Source organism: Magnolia sinica, chromosome 10, assembly GCF_029962835.1.
Source record: "Magnolia sinica isolate HGM2019 chromosome 10, MsV1, whole genome shotgun sequence".
In the NCBI taxonomy this organism is placed as follows: Eukaryota; Viridiplantae; Streptophyta; class Magnoliopsida; order Magnoliales; family Magnoliaceae; genus Magnolia; species Magnolia sinica.
In genome coordinates this window covers 21898453-21915338 of record NC_080582.1, presented here as the reverse complement: position 1 = coordinate 21915338, position 16886 = coordinate 21898453, and the positions used below count along the sequence as shown (strand labels likewise).

General features: G+C 39.5%; 1 pseudogene; it reads right to left on the bottom strand.

The window, feature by feature from the left end:
- Window positions 1–371: 371 nt before the first annotated feature.
- On the bottom strand, window positions 372–7740 carry LOC131258154 (probable protein phosphatase 2C 25; annotated as a pseudogene).
- Window positions 7741–16886: the final 9146 nt, after the last annotated feature.

Genomic DNA, 16886 nt, shown 5'->3' with positions numbered 1-16886 from the left:
AGAGAGCATGGTTCATAAAATTGTTTTTCATGTAGCCCATGTACCTGTTGTGAAGTGCAATAAGGTCTCTTATGAAAACCTGATCTTGTGATTCGATGGTGTCTTTATTCTCCGCCTGTGAAAAATACTTTGTGGTTAGTTGTGTGCTCTAGAAACCCATCAAAGGCTATGATTCAATGCCTATTACATTGAACTGAAACAATTAGTTTACATGGCCCAATTGCAATTATCTTAGTATTCATATCAAGAGTACTACTCAGGAATTCAATTACTCGTTGGGACACTATTCATGGGTTAACTTAATAGAATTTGTATAATTTCTCATTTGTGTAACATAAAAGGGAAAAAAAGCATATGGTTTCCTACCTCAGGTTTGTGTTTCAAAACAGAAAGCATTACAACCATGACCCTTCAATTCTCTGGTTGAGTGCGTTCCACAAGACCATGACCCTTGATTCCCTAGCTGATCCAAATTGGTAGCCAAACACAAGCCACACATCGCATTGACTGGAGATGTAGGTATTTTGTCTCACCCCATTCCCTAACATGGATTTAATTGTACTATGGCTGTTAATTGCACTCGGCCTTTGATTACCAATGTTTGTGATGCTACTCACCCAGTGACATCTGGTGCCTTAGCTTTAAGACATTTTCTGCATGTTCCTTCTATTCAAAATAACTATTTGTGGGTTGGAAAGTTTACATTAAAGAACCATTCCTTTAAATTCATAGCATGACAATTCTAAGTGACTTCTAGACAGGGCAGCTGCTAGCTCAAGGAACAAGGGGACTTCTGCATCTGGAATAAGGACAAATCTACTCTCTTGGCTACAACACCATCTGTTGCATCTCACATTCTTGGAAAGACACTGGTCTCATGTTTGATCTGGTAGCAATGATCCTGAAGAATGAGCAAAAAAACATGAACAGCTGTAGGCAGCAATTTTAAAGGATGAAATCACAGAATTGATGTCCTCTGGAGAACAATGATTTCAGTGAAATAATAAGTTAGAGATGAACTGTAGAGGAATGAATATATTACAAAGCTCAGCAATCGGATTCAGACAGCATAATCACTGATTGGTCAACAATTAGACGAAGGAAATCACTGACATTTAGAGAGCAATTGAATGAATGGGATTGTGGGTAGTAAATTGGGAAGATTCTCAAATTGAACCCACAACCTCAAGGTAGCAGCAAGGCTCCATTCAATTGAGCTGTAAAATATATGATTCTTACAAAATTTACAAAAAGAAGAATATTCAAAAAGCAATACTCCATAACAATGAGAAAGTGACAATAAAAACAAGGAAAAGGCAAGCAGAACTCCCATAATGATACTTTCTTTACATTGAAAATCTGAGAAGGATAATATACAAGTCTATGAGATTCTTCTCCTCCCGATATATACTAGCCCGAACAAAGAAAACAAGTGTTGCACATGAATGAATTTGTCTCATGACTTGAACTCATTTAACCTAGAGAACATCCAAGAACCAAGGCCGACAAGTCATGTTGCTTTGACATACATCAGGATTCATAATTACATATCAAGTTCAATATTGTGCTAAAAGTGAAATCGATCAATTTCTAGACAAAACTAACAGAAAAAAATAGATTACTCGATCTTTCTTTAATAAATGGGAGATTTAATATTGTTGCAGCATTTTCTTAATGATCTGTTTGCAGCTGCACATCTGTAGCTGGCTCGGATCAATAGCCTAGCTCACCAAATCATTGACTGTTCTTGCATCTTTTTCTTAACCAACTGTTTTCTTAACTGATGGTTTGCAAACAGACGGTTAAGAAAAAGCTGAAACAACAATCGAAGTTTGATGGAAAAAAGACAGATTGGTCAGATAGGATTGTCCCATCAAGAATACTTTTCAGGTGGAGCATGCAGATTTTTAGATTTCCCACCTTCATTTTGCCAATGATCGTCTTTAAACATGTCATCGGTTGGCCTCTTTCCGGTTATCGTTTCCAATAGAAGGATTCCATAGCTGTAAACATCTCCTTGTGTAGATGCTTTACCACCCATCGCATATTCTGTAATTTATATGTCTCATATTTCAATGTAAGCAACCACTTAGATACAAATAAATTAGAGGCTGAATTTTGAGAGAAAGAAAGGATAGAGAAAATATTCCATTCAAACAAGTAATTAGCATTTCTGTTTTTCCAGAAGTTTGGAATTTCTAACCTCAATTGATGTGCTATGAACTTTAGCTAAGCCTAAGACCTCCAAATTCCCATATATATATGACGTGGGTTCTTCACTAATGAGACTATCCACAGGTCAGTAAAAAGAGAAGGAACACATACCTAATCACCTTCTAATCCTCTTTCCTCATATCAGACGGGACGATGTCCTGAAGTAGTCCATGATCCCTGAGTAAAGAAGCTGTCGAAGCGCAAAATTGCCGGTCTTGAAGAAGAGATGGTGAAGGCAAAGAAGAAGAAATTGAACTAAAATCCAAACAAGGTGATAAGTTAAGATAGTAGGATTGTTTCTGTTGTAGCTGGTGAGATTGTGCCATTTGCATCTGTGAAGCGGCGATCTCCATAGATGAAAGACTTGCTGCAATAAAAGTTATTTCTTTGCAATAATGGCCAGAGATCTCCATAGATGTTATCAAATCGAAAGATGTGTATATCTTGATTCCCAAACAGTGGGCTTTGGGATTTGCCGAACAAAGAAATCCAATGCAAATCCATGAATCTGCCTAGCTCATAGGTTTACCGAATTTGCGGTTCACTTACCTAATCCCAAAAAGGGCCTTGGAATGGGAAAAGAAAAGGAAGCTTCAAGTCCAACATGAGAAACTGGAAGACAATTTAAAATAAAAAAATAAATAAATGGAAACAGCCAAATAAAGAAATCTTAGACAATGAGATTTGTTGGAGTTAGTAACTTGTGACTATGTTTTTCTACAAACTTGATTAGAGCCCATGTATCTACACTCTTCTTTTTATTGATCACAATCTTTTTCAGGCATTCACATCTTGTTATCATTCCTGGTCTCTTCCTCATATCTGTTCTTTCCAAATTGCACTTACAACGTATCCCTTCTTTTGAACATCTCAAAATCCTCATTAGCAGTTCACCAGTTTTTGAGACTTTCAACATTAACTTTTTTGTATGCTAAACCTGCAGATTCTTGCATATGCCCAGGAAACATCTAGAATCTGAGAAACCAACCATTCAGAATTTTGGCAATTTCCCTTGAATTTGGACTGTTGCCAAACTTTCCTTTCTTAGCCATCTACATGTGGATTACTGTCTCATAAGCTTTGGATATGTCAATCTGCAAGGTTTCCATAACATCCCCATCCCCAGTGAGGCCCATCAGGTTGATGGATTGGACCACCAAAACATGGGTTCTATATGTTAGCATAGTTCCTTTTAAGCTAAGATCATTCAAGACTTACCCATCGTCATCATTCTCTGTAGCCATTGATGGTCTCTGCATTGAACATGATGGTCCGGTTGTTGCCTGTAAGAGGTTCAATTGCCATCATCGAAATGTAAGCGAAACAGAAACGACCCATTGAACCTGCTAAGGCCTACTAGTAGGATCTCGAATCCCACACTCCCCCCAATTGCAATATTGGTATGTGCATGTATTATCTGACCGTTCATCAGGTAGGCTCCCTGTGTATGTGCCACGGCCTGATAATCAGTCTGGTGCCATCACCTTGTGAGCCACAGGTCAAATGTGGAAGATTGGTCAATTCCTCTTAACCATCCACTTGTTTTATACATGGGTGGCCCACCTGGTTACATAACTCGCCTGATCGAGGGGCACATGGTATGCACAATTGGGCCCAACTATGAACGACCCTGAATTGCCCAACATAAAACATGGACACGTGTGGAGAGTAGGATTAGAAATCCTATGGAATGTATGCTTCTGAATTTATCCAATCCAGGTCATGTGGAAATCATTTAAGAAGCTAACCGGATGGGTAGATGCCGCATTGCTTTTGCCATGGGCCCGGAGGTATTCTTCATATGTCTGTAATTATGAAACAATGTACAAGGGACGTGAGATGGCATCACAAATTGAAAAAAAGCAGGCCAGCTCTTTCTAATTGATCCTTGATGTTCTGCCTGAACCCAATTATAGCGATGAAAGGAAACAATTACTATTGATTGTCACAAGAATGAGGCTACCAAGTTTCTACTACGGCACACGCATATGGCAAACAAATTATGGACTGTGGCAAACAGAATTCAAGGTTCCTTAAAAACCAAAAGATCAGGCTAGAGCCAGTTTGGAAGCACCATGAATTTGGGATCAGTTCTGCAATTTCAACTGAACACAAACTTTGTGTTTGCAGTATAGAAAATGGGAACGTCATTTAAGTGAGACTCCATTTCCCTGCTCCAAATTGCAATTGGGATAAAAAAAAAACCTCTTACTAGTTCTTATCTCAATTAAGATGGGAGCAAGGTGCTTTGTGCCCACTGCTAAAAGTGGAAATGACATTTTCAAGAAATTTACAAAAACAAACAAAAAAAAAAAAAATGCCATTTTCATGGATATGACATTTCATCAATTTATATTTCAAGAAACCCAAACAGGTCCTTAGAGTTTGATCTGAATTGGTATTTTCCAAGTGCTATGACAAAGTTGCTAATATTGTGTTGCAAGGGAAAAAGGTTTGAGCCTTTGACACAAGGCTTGAATTTTTTTCTCTCAAAACTGCAGCCAAATGCTGTACCATTTGAGATAGGGATTGGAGGCATACAATTCCAAAGAGCAGAATACAACAGTAAGTGTTTTTTCCCTGAAAGTTTTCTGCAATTAGGAATTCACAGTCATGCTTGATTCTAAGAATCTTTGTTTCGGGCTCTGCAATTACCCATTTCTTAAGATGTGAATCACCAATCCCTCTAGATACAGCTAACGACCCTTGTAATCTCCAAACACCATGGCTGCAATCGACATAGCCCCCCTGAAAGAAAATGTTTCTCAGATCCATTAGTTTCAATCCCAAAAAAATTGCAATGCTGACAATAGAAATCCATTAGTTCCAATCCCAAAATGCTAATAGTACAAAAGGTAGAAATATGGAAACAACTTGTCCAAGAAAAATAAGGAAAAGACTGTTCATTTTGCACAAATGGGCCCATCAATATTATGGACCTCATCTTGGATGGTTTATGGACCAAAAATCACTCAGATTGGAAGATCCTTTTTGTAAAATATTCTGACTTTTTCTTGATAGAATGTGAACAAGTGTTGTACTTTCTCTCTTAACCGTCTGTTTCTTGATAGCCTATTGGAAAATATTTGGTTTGTGGCCGGCCCACAGAGGTGCCTATGATGTCAACTGTTAGAATCTTTGGACATTGGGTGTTCCACTTGCACCACTTGTGCGAAATGAACACCCAAATGGTATTTGCAAAACTTTAATACCTCTACTTCAACATCCCCATCTCCATAATCTGGGAGAAATACCATTGACCCAGCTTGTAACATGTACAGATGGGTATGTGACCAACAGAAGGATTTCATCCTGCTCTAAATAAACTCATCCAAACAATGGTAGAAGTTGGAACATACAAGAAAGTGCATATACTAGGCCATAATGAATCATAGAAATTAAACTCTGCCATGCCAGAGAATGAACAAGCACGTAGAACAGGGCTCCTAACATAAGAGAGTATACATGGTATTTCTCGAGAACACTTCCAATTTAGAAGGCAGAAATGAAGAAATATCATCTCCACTCCAACTATGACAGTTAATACTCAGGCAATCTCCAAAGTCCATAAAATCCAAGCCTGAATGTGGGTTTAAATTAGATGGGTCATACCCAACAACACCAAGAAGATGATAATAGCAGTCCAATCAATGGATTCTGGCCAGTTGGATGTGGACTACTGCTCCTTTTTGAACAATCCATCAAGCCATTATACTGTTAGAATCATCCAATTGGAGTATTTTTGTGCCACAACCCAACCTAGAAGAGGCATGATCAGAGATCAACTCGGGTATCTATTTATCATCAGCTTCTACCGTATCAAAGCAAAACATGGCAATCAATGAAGTCCATATACTACAGACTGAAAGAAGAAGAAAAGTAAAAAAGAACTTACCAGGGCCTCAATTCTGTCTCTCTCATCTTCCCTTGAAGGCCGGTGATCAACCGTGAGGGCCTCAGCCACCCCTCCTTGACTCATAACAACACGACAGTCCCCAGCATTGGATACAACAAGATCAGAGTTCCCAATCAGTGCAGTCGCGCAGCAAGTCCCACCTCGAACATCCTCCTTCAGAAACTCCGCATCCGTTGTCACATAACCACTTTTAACAGAATCCTCCATCCCATCACTTCCTCTTTTCATCACTTCATCCATAATATTCTTATCCAAATTCACCGCTGCAAACTCAGCAGCTCTTGTGCCTCCATGCCCATCAAAAACACCGAAAAAGGCCTGCCAAAAAAATAGAAGGTCAAATAAAGGATTAAAAATTCTCTTAAATTCCTATCATATCTATACCCTTTTTTTAACATTATTTGCTCGTCATTTCTTCAATCCCATAATTTTCCTGTTCTACTATGAGAAATTCCACCATGATGTGAGCTTCATGGAATTCCATAAACTGCACTCCCCGACAAGTATGCGATGTGGATCATTGATCGGGTGGGCCATAGCCCAAAACTTGCATGACTGGACAATTCTAGCTGTTCAACCACTGCAATTCTGCCCATTGAATTGGTCATCTGCCAACAATTACTCAGGCCCTTTGATTATGCAAAATCCTAACCATTCAAATGTGTGGCTCCTATTGCCTTAAATCTCTAGACCACCTATTGCCCATCCATGTGATGGACAACCAAATCTGTGGATATTTTCAGATAATCAAACCCCAAAAATAATCGGACTAAATATCACCTGTCCATGTGATGGCCCACCAAATCTGTGGATTTGGTTGGATAATCCAACAGTCAGAGGTAATAGGATGGCCAGACTACATACCACAGATCTGTGTGATGGCCCACCAAATCTAACAATCAAAGTTACTAGGACTATCTAACAATTCTACCACACCTAAAAACCTCAGACACATGGATTCGTCGATCCTCAGGTGACGATCCACCAAATCACCTTAATTTCTGGACAATTTACCTTCCAAGTGACAGATCGCCACCACAAAATCAGATAACAAAACTTCTAATAAAAAATCGAAAAGAAAAAAAAGAAAGAAAGAAGAAGAATCAAAATCACAAATACCCGTTAGGGATCTCCATCAAGATCGATGATGGCAGCATGGCAATCTTCCACCACTTCCCTCCGCCCTTTCTTATAGAAAAACGAATACCGCTCGGTCTCCATCTTGATCTCTTTCAAACCTCCCTCTGAAGGTGGTAGAAAGCTCAAAGAAGGCAGGGAAGGGATATCGATCCGCGCAGGCCTCTTTCACTTCAGAACCGAAGCCGGCGAAGAAGGAGCGGATTCGACGACAGTAGCGGCATCTTTCCTGGAAACCCTAAAACCGCTTGCTTGTTTCTGAATACATCGGAGCTGAAAAGAAGAAGAAGAAGATGAAGGAGAGGAACATGAAGAAGACGAAGAAGAAGGATATCCAATTAGGGTTAAGGTTTCTAGAGAAGAAGCGTTATTGCAGAAGAGGGAGATTCTAGAAGGAGAGAAAGCAGGAGAGCTTGCAACTTCAATGGCACAGGACATGATTGGAATTTTTGGATTTCTACAGAGATGGATTCGTTTTTCTTCGTTGGAGAAACGGAGCTTTGAAGGAGAAGGGATTTTTATCTGAAGATAGTAGACATGAGATAGAGCTCGGTGGTTCTTCTGGCTCCTTGAAGCTCCTTCTTGGATCTTTCTTGTAGAGAGAGGGGGTTACAGTACCAGTACTGGAATCACGACAATGGAGAAGAGATCCTGACCTCTAGAGGCATCCTTAGCACAAAAGAGAGGAGTGGCAGCTGAGAGAGAGACAAATAAGCTATTAGATCTGATCGTTTTAAACTATTCCAAATATGGAATGGCTGAGGCTGTTTCTAAACCAAGGATAGAGCAGTTCCTAAATTAGGATTTTGTAGTGAAAAGCCATAGCTAAATAGTCATGGCTACGGTTATCCCTTGTAGCATGACCGTAGCTATATGTCTGAAATCTATCGCCATAGATGTAATGGCTACACATATAATCTGCAGCTTTAATTTCTGTAGGAAATGACTAAACTACAGATGATCTTTGTAGCTAGAGGCCAAAGTTTATATCAGAACAGCTACGGTTAAAATCCGTAGCTATATTCTATTTTTAAAAAAAATAAGTAATAATGGCGTCTCTTACCATTGCTGGTACGTGCCCTGATAGATCAATTCATATGAAAATTCCAGATTCAATAATAAAAGAAACCATTGCATGCACAACAAATATAATTTGGTTTTTTTTTCCTCTTCCCATTGACCATTGTTTGGATGATGGGATCTTACAATCTTGGGGATCCTTGAAGCATCCTCAGTCAAATTTTAAGCATGCAGGTCCCGATGGCTTGATTGACACCAACGTGGCACCCTGTATAACATATGGAAAATCAAGAGAGAAAAAAAACAGATGATCATATACAGAAAAAAACCAATATATAGATCAGCCCAACGCAAAACCTCCATCCTTTATCAAGAATTCAACTCAACAAACATCGAAATACTATCAAACAAATCCCAAACCAATGTCCAAATAAACCCAACTTCAATTAAATCAAATCATCAATGAAAACATGGAATTCTGCATTAAAAATCATTAAAAAAATGAACATTTTCTATAGAAATTCAAATAAAACAAACCCAAATGAAAATAAGTGGCATCTGACAAAAATCCAATTCACTAATTAAAAAATAACACCAGATTCCCCATTGAAATCATAATTTTCTATATTTGTATTGAGAAAGGAGGCACAAGAAATCAATCATTTGAAGCAATTTATGTTGAAAATCCAGTTGTACATCCAAATGCCTGTTTTGGGCATGTTGAGCACGAAATGTCAGCATAAAATCTTTTGATTTGGGCAGAGAGACCTCACTAAACCACTCATGGTTCAGAGCAGCTTTTGTTGTTATTCGCTGCATTGAAAAGTAAAAAAATAAAAAATAAATGAACAAAAAAAAGAAGAAGCATTCATCCTCAAGTACATATGCAAATGTGAACACCTAAGAAGAAGGATTCTGAAATGTGAACAGGAGCAGGGCCTTGTCTAAAAGGGTCCTGCAATAAATCCCTGACATCTGCAACAGTGTTCATCCTAGTGATACTAAATAATGAAAATTGTTGCTGTGGCTTTTCATTTCCAATGATAATGTACATCAACAAGGCCCCATGGCACAAAATGCAGGCTAAAGGCTAACAAAATGAAAGGAGCTTTGCAAAGCCCACATTTGCATGCAAGGCAGCTCATGCACACGACATTGTACATCTCAAGACTCTCAAAAGGAGTGTACAGGTGCAATATCCAAACCGTCTCAAGTGGGTTTGACCATGTAGATGCTTCTGCATGAAAACAAAGCTGGTTCAATCAATAGGTGGACCACAGTTTTCAAAGCAGTTGGATAGTAAAAAAAGCTTCAACCAGGAGGACCAACCTGATTCTTAGGCAAGAACATCTACAGCGGTAGTGCTCTAATGAATGGATTGGATCTCATCCCACACAGGCAAATGCATGCATGCACATGAGCTAACTTGTACACACACGTAGGCTTAGCAAAGCTCAATTAAAACCATCTCAGATCCATGTAGGCTTAGCATGCACATGAGCTACATTGTAGAAACATAAGCTACCTTGTACACACATTTGCATGCAAGGCAGGTCATGCGCACGACATGAGCTACCTTGTACACACACTCGTCTTAGATCCATGTCTAAGCATCTAAAACCGTCTTTTTCTAATTGAATACATGTGAAACTAATTCAAAACAGGGAAGAATGCAAACCAACAAAATTAAAACTGGTTTCCACATTAATTCAAAAAGAAAAAAAGAGAGAATGCTCCATACCATGCCTGCCCTTGTCGTTGGAATGCATCAGATTTCGATCCCAGCTTCAAACAAGCCATTTTTCCACAAATCCAACAACCAAAATAGAAATTGAAAGCTTTCAAACAGAATCCGAAGCCAAAACAACACCTAGTCTCCAAGAATCCACCCTCAAGAGGAGACCTCCAAATTCAAATATTCCCTACAATTTCAAAGCAAGAGCTACAAATTTCAGCTGTAAAATCACTACAAATTCCAAAACCCAGTTCTATAACCACCCCAAATGCTTCTGCCCAAAACCACAAATTTCAATTTAAAAGCTGCCTGGCGAATTTCGGCAACTCCAACCACCCCAAATGGAACAAACCCACTTCCAACCCAATATTCTCAGCCCAAAAACCCAAATACAAAACAGCCAATCTCAGCACCAAACCACCCTCAGAACCCTTCAAAAGAAAAAACAAAAGAAAAAAGTTTAGCACATGCCCCACAGATTTCTGCCCCAAAAAGCCCTTAAGAAACCCAGATTTAGGACATACCCCACAAACCTCTGCTCAAAACACCTTTTTTAAATGTAGTAAATAGCTCACAGATTGTATGTAGACCATAACACATGCACTTAGCAGGTTAGAAGTTATTCACTGGGTGAACCATAATCTATGAACACAAACAACAAATATGATAAAAGCATTTCCCACATTTTTGCAGCATTGGACCCACATTTTGTTGGCATCACTGTCTTCTCATTTCTACCATACACCAAAGCTCTCATTTCCCATGAGTTTTGGAGCATAGACAATAGCTTTTCATTCAACTGGGAAAACTAAATGAGGGAGCTTGGAAATGTGGCTACAATTGCAGACTTATAGGAAAGAAAGATATCCTACCAAAGCTGCAAACGAACTGTCCGATCTACAATGCCTATTGTAGCCTGCAGTTCATAGAGCAAAGTCACAAAGTATAAATTTGTGTATAAATTCTGAGTTTCCTGGTTTCACTATATGAAAACAGTGTGGTCGAGAATAGCATCTGTATACAATGCTAGAAACACTCGACAAAAACCAATGGTGGTTGATCCTCAGGCCAAGTCACAAAGCTCAATATCTTGATTGGAAAGAAAAGCATAGCCAGTGACTGGAAATAAGTAACATGGCAGTTTTTAAAAGGAAACATAAGAATAATTGGAGGAAAACAAACTTTGAATGCCACGATACGGGGAGCAGGAAACCGCTGTTCGGTGAGCTCCTCTGCCAATGTTTTGCAAGCAGCTGAAGTGGCTACACTTCTACCTTCCTGAGCAGCTAGTTCAGCACCCTAAAAATTATATCCAAAGAAATTAGTATGTTGAATAACATGGATGAACACAACTGTCAGGCAGAAAGTTCTACAACTATAGAGGCAAATGTATAAGGAAATAAATAGCAAATTCAACTTGCGCAACACGTGCACATGATTGAAGGCCTGCATGTATGCTCACTGGAAGCGAAGTAATTGGGCAAAGTCCCAATATGTAATTCCCCAGCATGCATAGCATCCAAATTACTTGGTACATTTATTTCAACTGGTACTATGCAACTTCCAAGGGACTCAAGAGGCAATATTAAAATTTGCATGTTATTTATATGAGTTTAAGTAGATAAAAGAATAACAACTATATGGAGCTGATGATATTCGGACCTTCTTCATTTGGACGCCCCGCATCACAATTTGCATGTTATTTATACAAGCTCTTTCATCTTGCTTGCCTTCAGCTCCTCCAGCCTTGAAACTTCCGTCTGTACCTGCATCACATATTTCTTATTTAATTTGGATAACAAATGGGGCAACTAATAGCAGGGAACTACAATTACAACTCACATAGTTAATGATCTCATTCTAAAGCCCTTCTCCCTCCATTGCACAAATGATCCCGGACTGGCCTCTCCAAGTGTAGATGCGAACCCATCTTCTTTCCAAAAAGGAGTGCCAAGTTGTATAACCTCAATAAGGACAACAACAAAAGCTCCATCCACCAACGGTTCGCAATGGACAATTGCATTTGGATTAACTTTGTGTACTTGACCAGAGCAACTACACCACGTTTTTCAAAACCAAGCAAGTCGCATCTCTTACCGATATATATATATATATATATATATATATATATATATATATATATATATATATATATATATATATATATATATATATATATATAAAATATCCAGCTACATTTACACACAAAATGGCATTAACGTTTATAATATAATTGTAAACTCAATACAATAGCAAATTTATAATTGGAAACTGATGAAGCCTGAGTAGATCTAGCGACTGGTGGTGATGAGGGATTTTGAGTAGACTGTGCCTCTTTCTGCATATCCACCCAGGCCTTTATATCAACCAATGTTTTCTTCATCTCAAATATCTCTTGTGCTAGGCTCTCTTTTTCTTTTGTCACAATCTATACATTTGAACGAGCAGGGGCTGACTTCTTCAATCCTATCTTGCTTATCGAGCAACCTAGACCCCGCATTCACCCTCTATAGTCAGAACCAACTAACTGTAAAACATTGTAAACCAAGTTATTAGGACATTCATAATTACCATAAAACTTAAGTCATTTTTAAATTTTATTAATACCTGTGTAAGGGCATCGTCTACGCCGGTCATCCTAGAAGCAGGATTGCTACTATAAAGCTCATCTAGTTTTTCCTGTGAAAAAATACAAATGAATATAAAATAATTTAAAGTTATACATTGGCTTTTCATAAGGGTACTAGTTAGTGGTACGAGGGGTGTACTTACAACAAGGTCAGGATATTGGACAACTTTTTTCATCCCATTCAGATGGATCGGTTGACGTCGATCTCCACCTTATTGAACGTGACAACACTTGTGTCCTTCCTAGCCTGTTCTAACATTGGCAACCACCGTTTGTGGCTCATATAAATATGTTTCTTTCCATATTGGAGTCGCAAAGAATCTATGTTGGGACCACATACTGGACAACCATACTTACCCTTGATCCTACAACCAGAAACGTTACCATATGCTAGAAAGTCGTGGATTGTCCAGAGCAGAACGACACGCATGTTGAATTTGTTTTCATGGTATGCGTCGAACGTCGTTAACCCCTTTTCGTCATAAGTCTTGCAGTTCATCAATCAATGACTGTAAATAAACGTCAATATCCTTTTCCGGTTGTTACGGTCCCTCAATGAGCAAAGTCAACATAGTAAACTGAGGTTTCATGCAAAGCTTTGGTGGAAGGTTGTATGTCATACACATAACAGGCCATGAACTATACGACATACAGAAAGCGCCTAATGGGCTAAACCTACATGTAGCCAGACCTAATCAAACATTGCGAAGCTCAGCTGAAAAATCCGTATACTTGTCATCGAGATTCTTCCATGCAATAGAATCAGCCGAATGCTCCATCTTTTCATGTTGCAATTTCCTGGTTGAGTGCCAAGACATTTCTTTTGCCAACCATGGTACATTAAACATTCTTTGTAGCCCTGGTGTTAATGGAAAATACCTTAACACCTTTGCAGGTACTTGAAATTGTTTTCTCTCATAATCCATTTCAGTCTTGTACCTAGAAGTTTTACAATTTGGACAAATGGTTTTCATCTCGTTCTCTCTCTAGTACAAGCATGGATCTTCATATAATCAAGACCCAACTTTGTAATGATCTTCTTCGCTTGGTAGGTATTAGTTAGGGCCTTGTTACTGGAAGGTAACACCTTCTTTAGTAGTTGAAGGAGCTATGTAAAGCTTTTTTCGCTCCATCCATGATTCACCTTTAATTTGAAAAGCTGTACAATGAAAGTTAGCACGGTGAAATCTTGAGCCCCAGGGTATAGCTCAGTCATTGTGTCTCGTAGATTTGCTTCAAACTCATTAGTTTCATTTTCACCAAAGATGTCTTCGACTATAGGGGTCACATTCGGCTCATCCTGTACAACTTCATCTAGGTTATTACCACCAAGTTTTTGAACGATCATGTTGTGAACCTCATTTAAGTTTGGGACACTGTGGTACTGTTGAGAACTTGATTCACGTTCAGTACACTTAGGTGATACATGCTCCCCATGCATGTTCCAAACCCTATAGCTTGGGTCGAATCCATTTTCCATTAGATGTATTTCTAAATCATCATAAGAAACCGAAAAACGTGCACATCTACAAGTGGTGCATGGACAAAGAACGGTTTTTCTACCAGGAAGGTTTTCTCGTGCAAACTTTGAAAAGCTTCCCATTCCAGAAATAAAACATGGGTCTGGGAAACTTAGTGTCATCCACTCCCTATCCATTACAGTCGGATCTCGATTAACTAAGGGGTCCATTTTGAACCTGTATGTGTGTGTGTGTGTGTGTGTGTGTGTGTGTGTGTGTGTGTGTGTATTTCACTCATTCATAGATATAATTCTAAACATATGCATCTATGATCTTGAGTTGAAACCATGTAAAACACCAGAAAGTTTTGAAAATTTATTTCAAGGATGAGAAATCACAATGGTACTATACATGTAAAACTTTGGAAGGAAAATTCAAAGATTTTAAAGGAATTATCTTAAAACGGATAGCACTCTAAAACCAAACCTCGAAAGTTATATGTATGCCAATGTTCTAAAAGAATAAGGCAAGAAAGTTAGGTGAACTGAAGATGTTTATGAAATTACAGGTAAGTGCCATCTTTCACGGTTGTTTTTAGGCCTGTAATGTTAAGGCAACTCAACCATTGATTGAATCACCCACTAAACAATTGAGCACGTATGCAACCAAAACAGGTTGAAGAAATGTGATGCAGGACATGAAAATTAAATATGATATACGAGATTTCAGGCTTAAGATCACATTAGTTCATAAACAATTACACAAATTCCATATCCCACATGAAAGTCCAAACATTCAATAAGGGGAATTTATGCGGGTCCAGGCCTACACATGATAGGGCTGGATCAAAAAAAATTATGAATCAAACGATACTCAAAGATAAGAAATAATCATCCACACATGCATAGTAATCAGTCCCTATTCCAAGTGATTCAGAAATTCCAATTCGAGTAACCCTAGGGTAAGAAAATTGGCAAATAACTTAGGGAAAACGTAATCTAGGGTTAGGATTCATGAAAACGGCTATGAGAGAATAAAAGAGGATAAAAACCTGAGCTAAAAGACGATCCCGCGTGTGGACAGCAGGCCTGGAGCGCTCGCACATGTGCAGGTATCCTGCCGCACGTGCGAGGGGGCGTCGATGGCGGAAAAGCTCTCATTGGCCCTGGTCGGCCAGAGGTATGCTCCAAAACCCCAAAGTTTCGGATCTATCCGAGCTACGGCTTATGCGTGGTGCTCCGCTGAAGTTTCAGCCCTCCTGCGTACCGAAATTTGGAAACCTACTGTAATGAAGAAAACTGATGCAACAAAGGACGAATTCGAAGTATTGATGGTGGTAGAAGATGAAAAAAGAGATGGAGGATGGGGGTGAATAGGGATCGATGTGGCTTCGCACCACAGTAGTTAACCCTTCGAAAAGGGAGGGCTTTGCACGCACTTTTGAATTCTTCCACAACTCACTAAGAGCAAAAAAATAAAGCAGGAATTTTTTTATTAAACTTGAATGAGAAAAAGAACTACAAGGGGTGCCTATTTATAAGGAAAACCCTATATCCCAAAAACTCGCACAATGTGCGCAACCTATTACTTGGCGATGAAGTAAACTAAAATAAAAACCAAACAGAGAAATCTAAAGCATTCACGATGTTCTAAATAATAACAATAAGCAAAACCTAAAATATGAACTCAATCTGACGAGTGGGCCACGATCATGAGATCCCATGATGGACTTTTCTTGACTATTGGGCTCACTTTTTTGAACCAAAACCTATCTTCTAGCTAGGAGGCCCTCCCCGGACGTCATCATCGAGCCAGATCGATGGTGGGGTTCTCTTGCGTACATACGTGCGTAGGGGTGGTGGTGTGCGGGCGTGCATGTGCACGATGTCCTCATCAACTCTCCCCGGCTGCGAAGATTTCACCACTGGCGAAATAAAATTCCTGAACCGCTCTAGGATGTCGGGATCAAGTTTCTGAAGCTCCTCAGTGAGCCACGTGCTGTCTGAAGCTGGGCATGACTTCCATTTAACTAGGTATTTCTGAAACCCGCCATCCGACGTGAAAATTATCTCATGGTCCAGGATATCCTCTATTTCCTCTCTGGGTGTGTGAAGGCTAGGTATGGGAGACAGGTTGGGATGAAAGGTCGGGAAGAGGCCATGGATCAAAGGGTAAGTCTGGAGAATCAGGATGGGTGGGCGAAGGGCCGGACAATGTATCAGTGGGTCCCTAAAAAGCAACTAGATCCTCCACATTGAATGTTGAACTAATTCCCATGGAAGGTGGAAGATCTACCTCATACGCATTGAGACCGTTTCGCTTTATAATTTTGAAGGGCCCAGCGCCACGCGCGTGTAACTTACGAATGGCCCCTGGAAGGTACCGCTCGGGCCTGATGCGGACCATCACAGAGTCCCCAATATTGAACTCTTTGAAACATCTATGTTAGTCTGCGGAAAATTTATAATGTTCATTACTAGTAGTGATCTTTCGCCTGATTTCTTGATGCAATGAATGTATGTGATGCGCAAAAGACTCTGCGGACTCTAATGGCCTATAGGACAATGACATGGGGATAAGATCAATAGGCTTCCTAGGCTTGTAACCAGTAACGACTTCAAAAGGACTTAGACATGTGGACCTATTGACAGAACTATTGGATGCAAACTCGGCTATGGGTAGTACGGCATCCCATGTCCCGGTATGCTCCCCCACTAAACATCAAAGTAAACTCCCTAGGCTCCTATTAACCACCTCAGTCTGGCCATCTGTCTG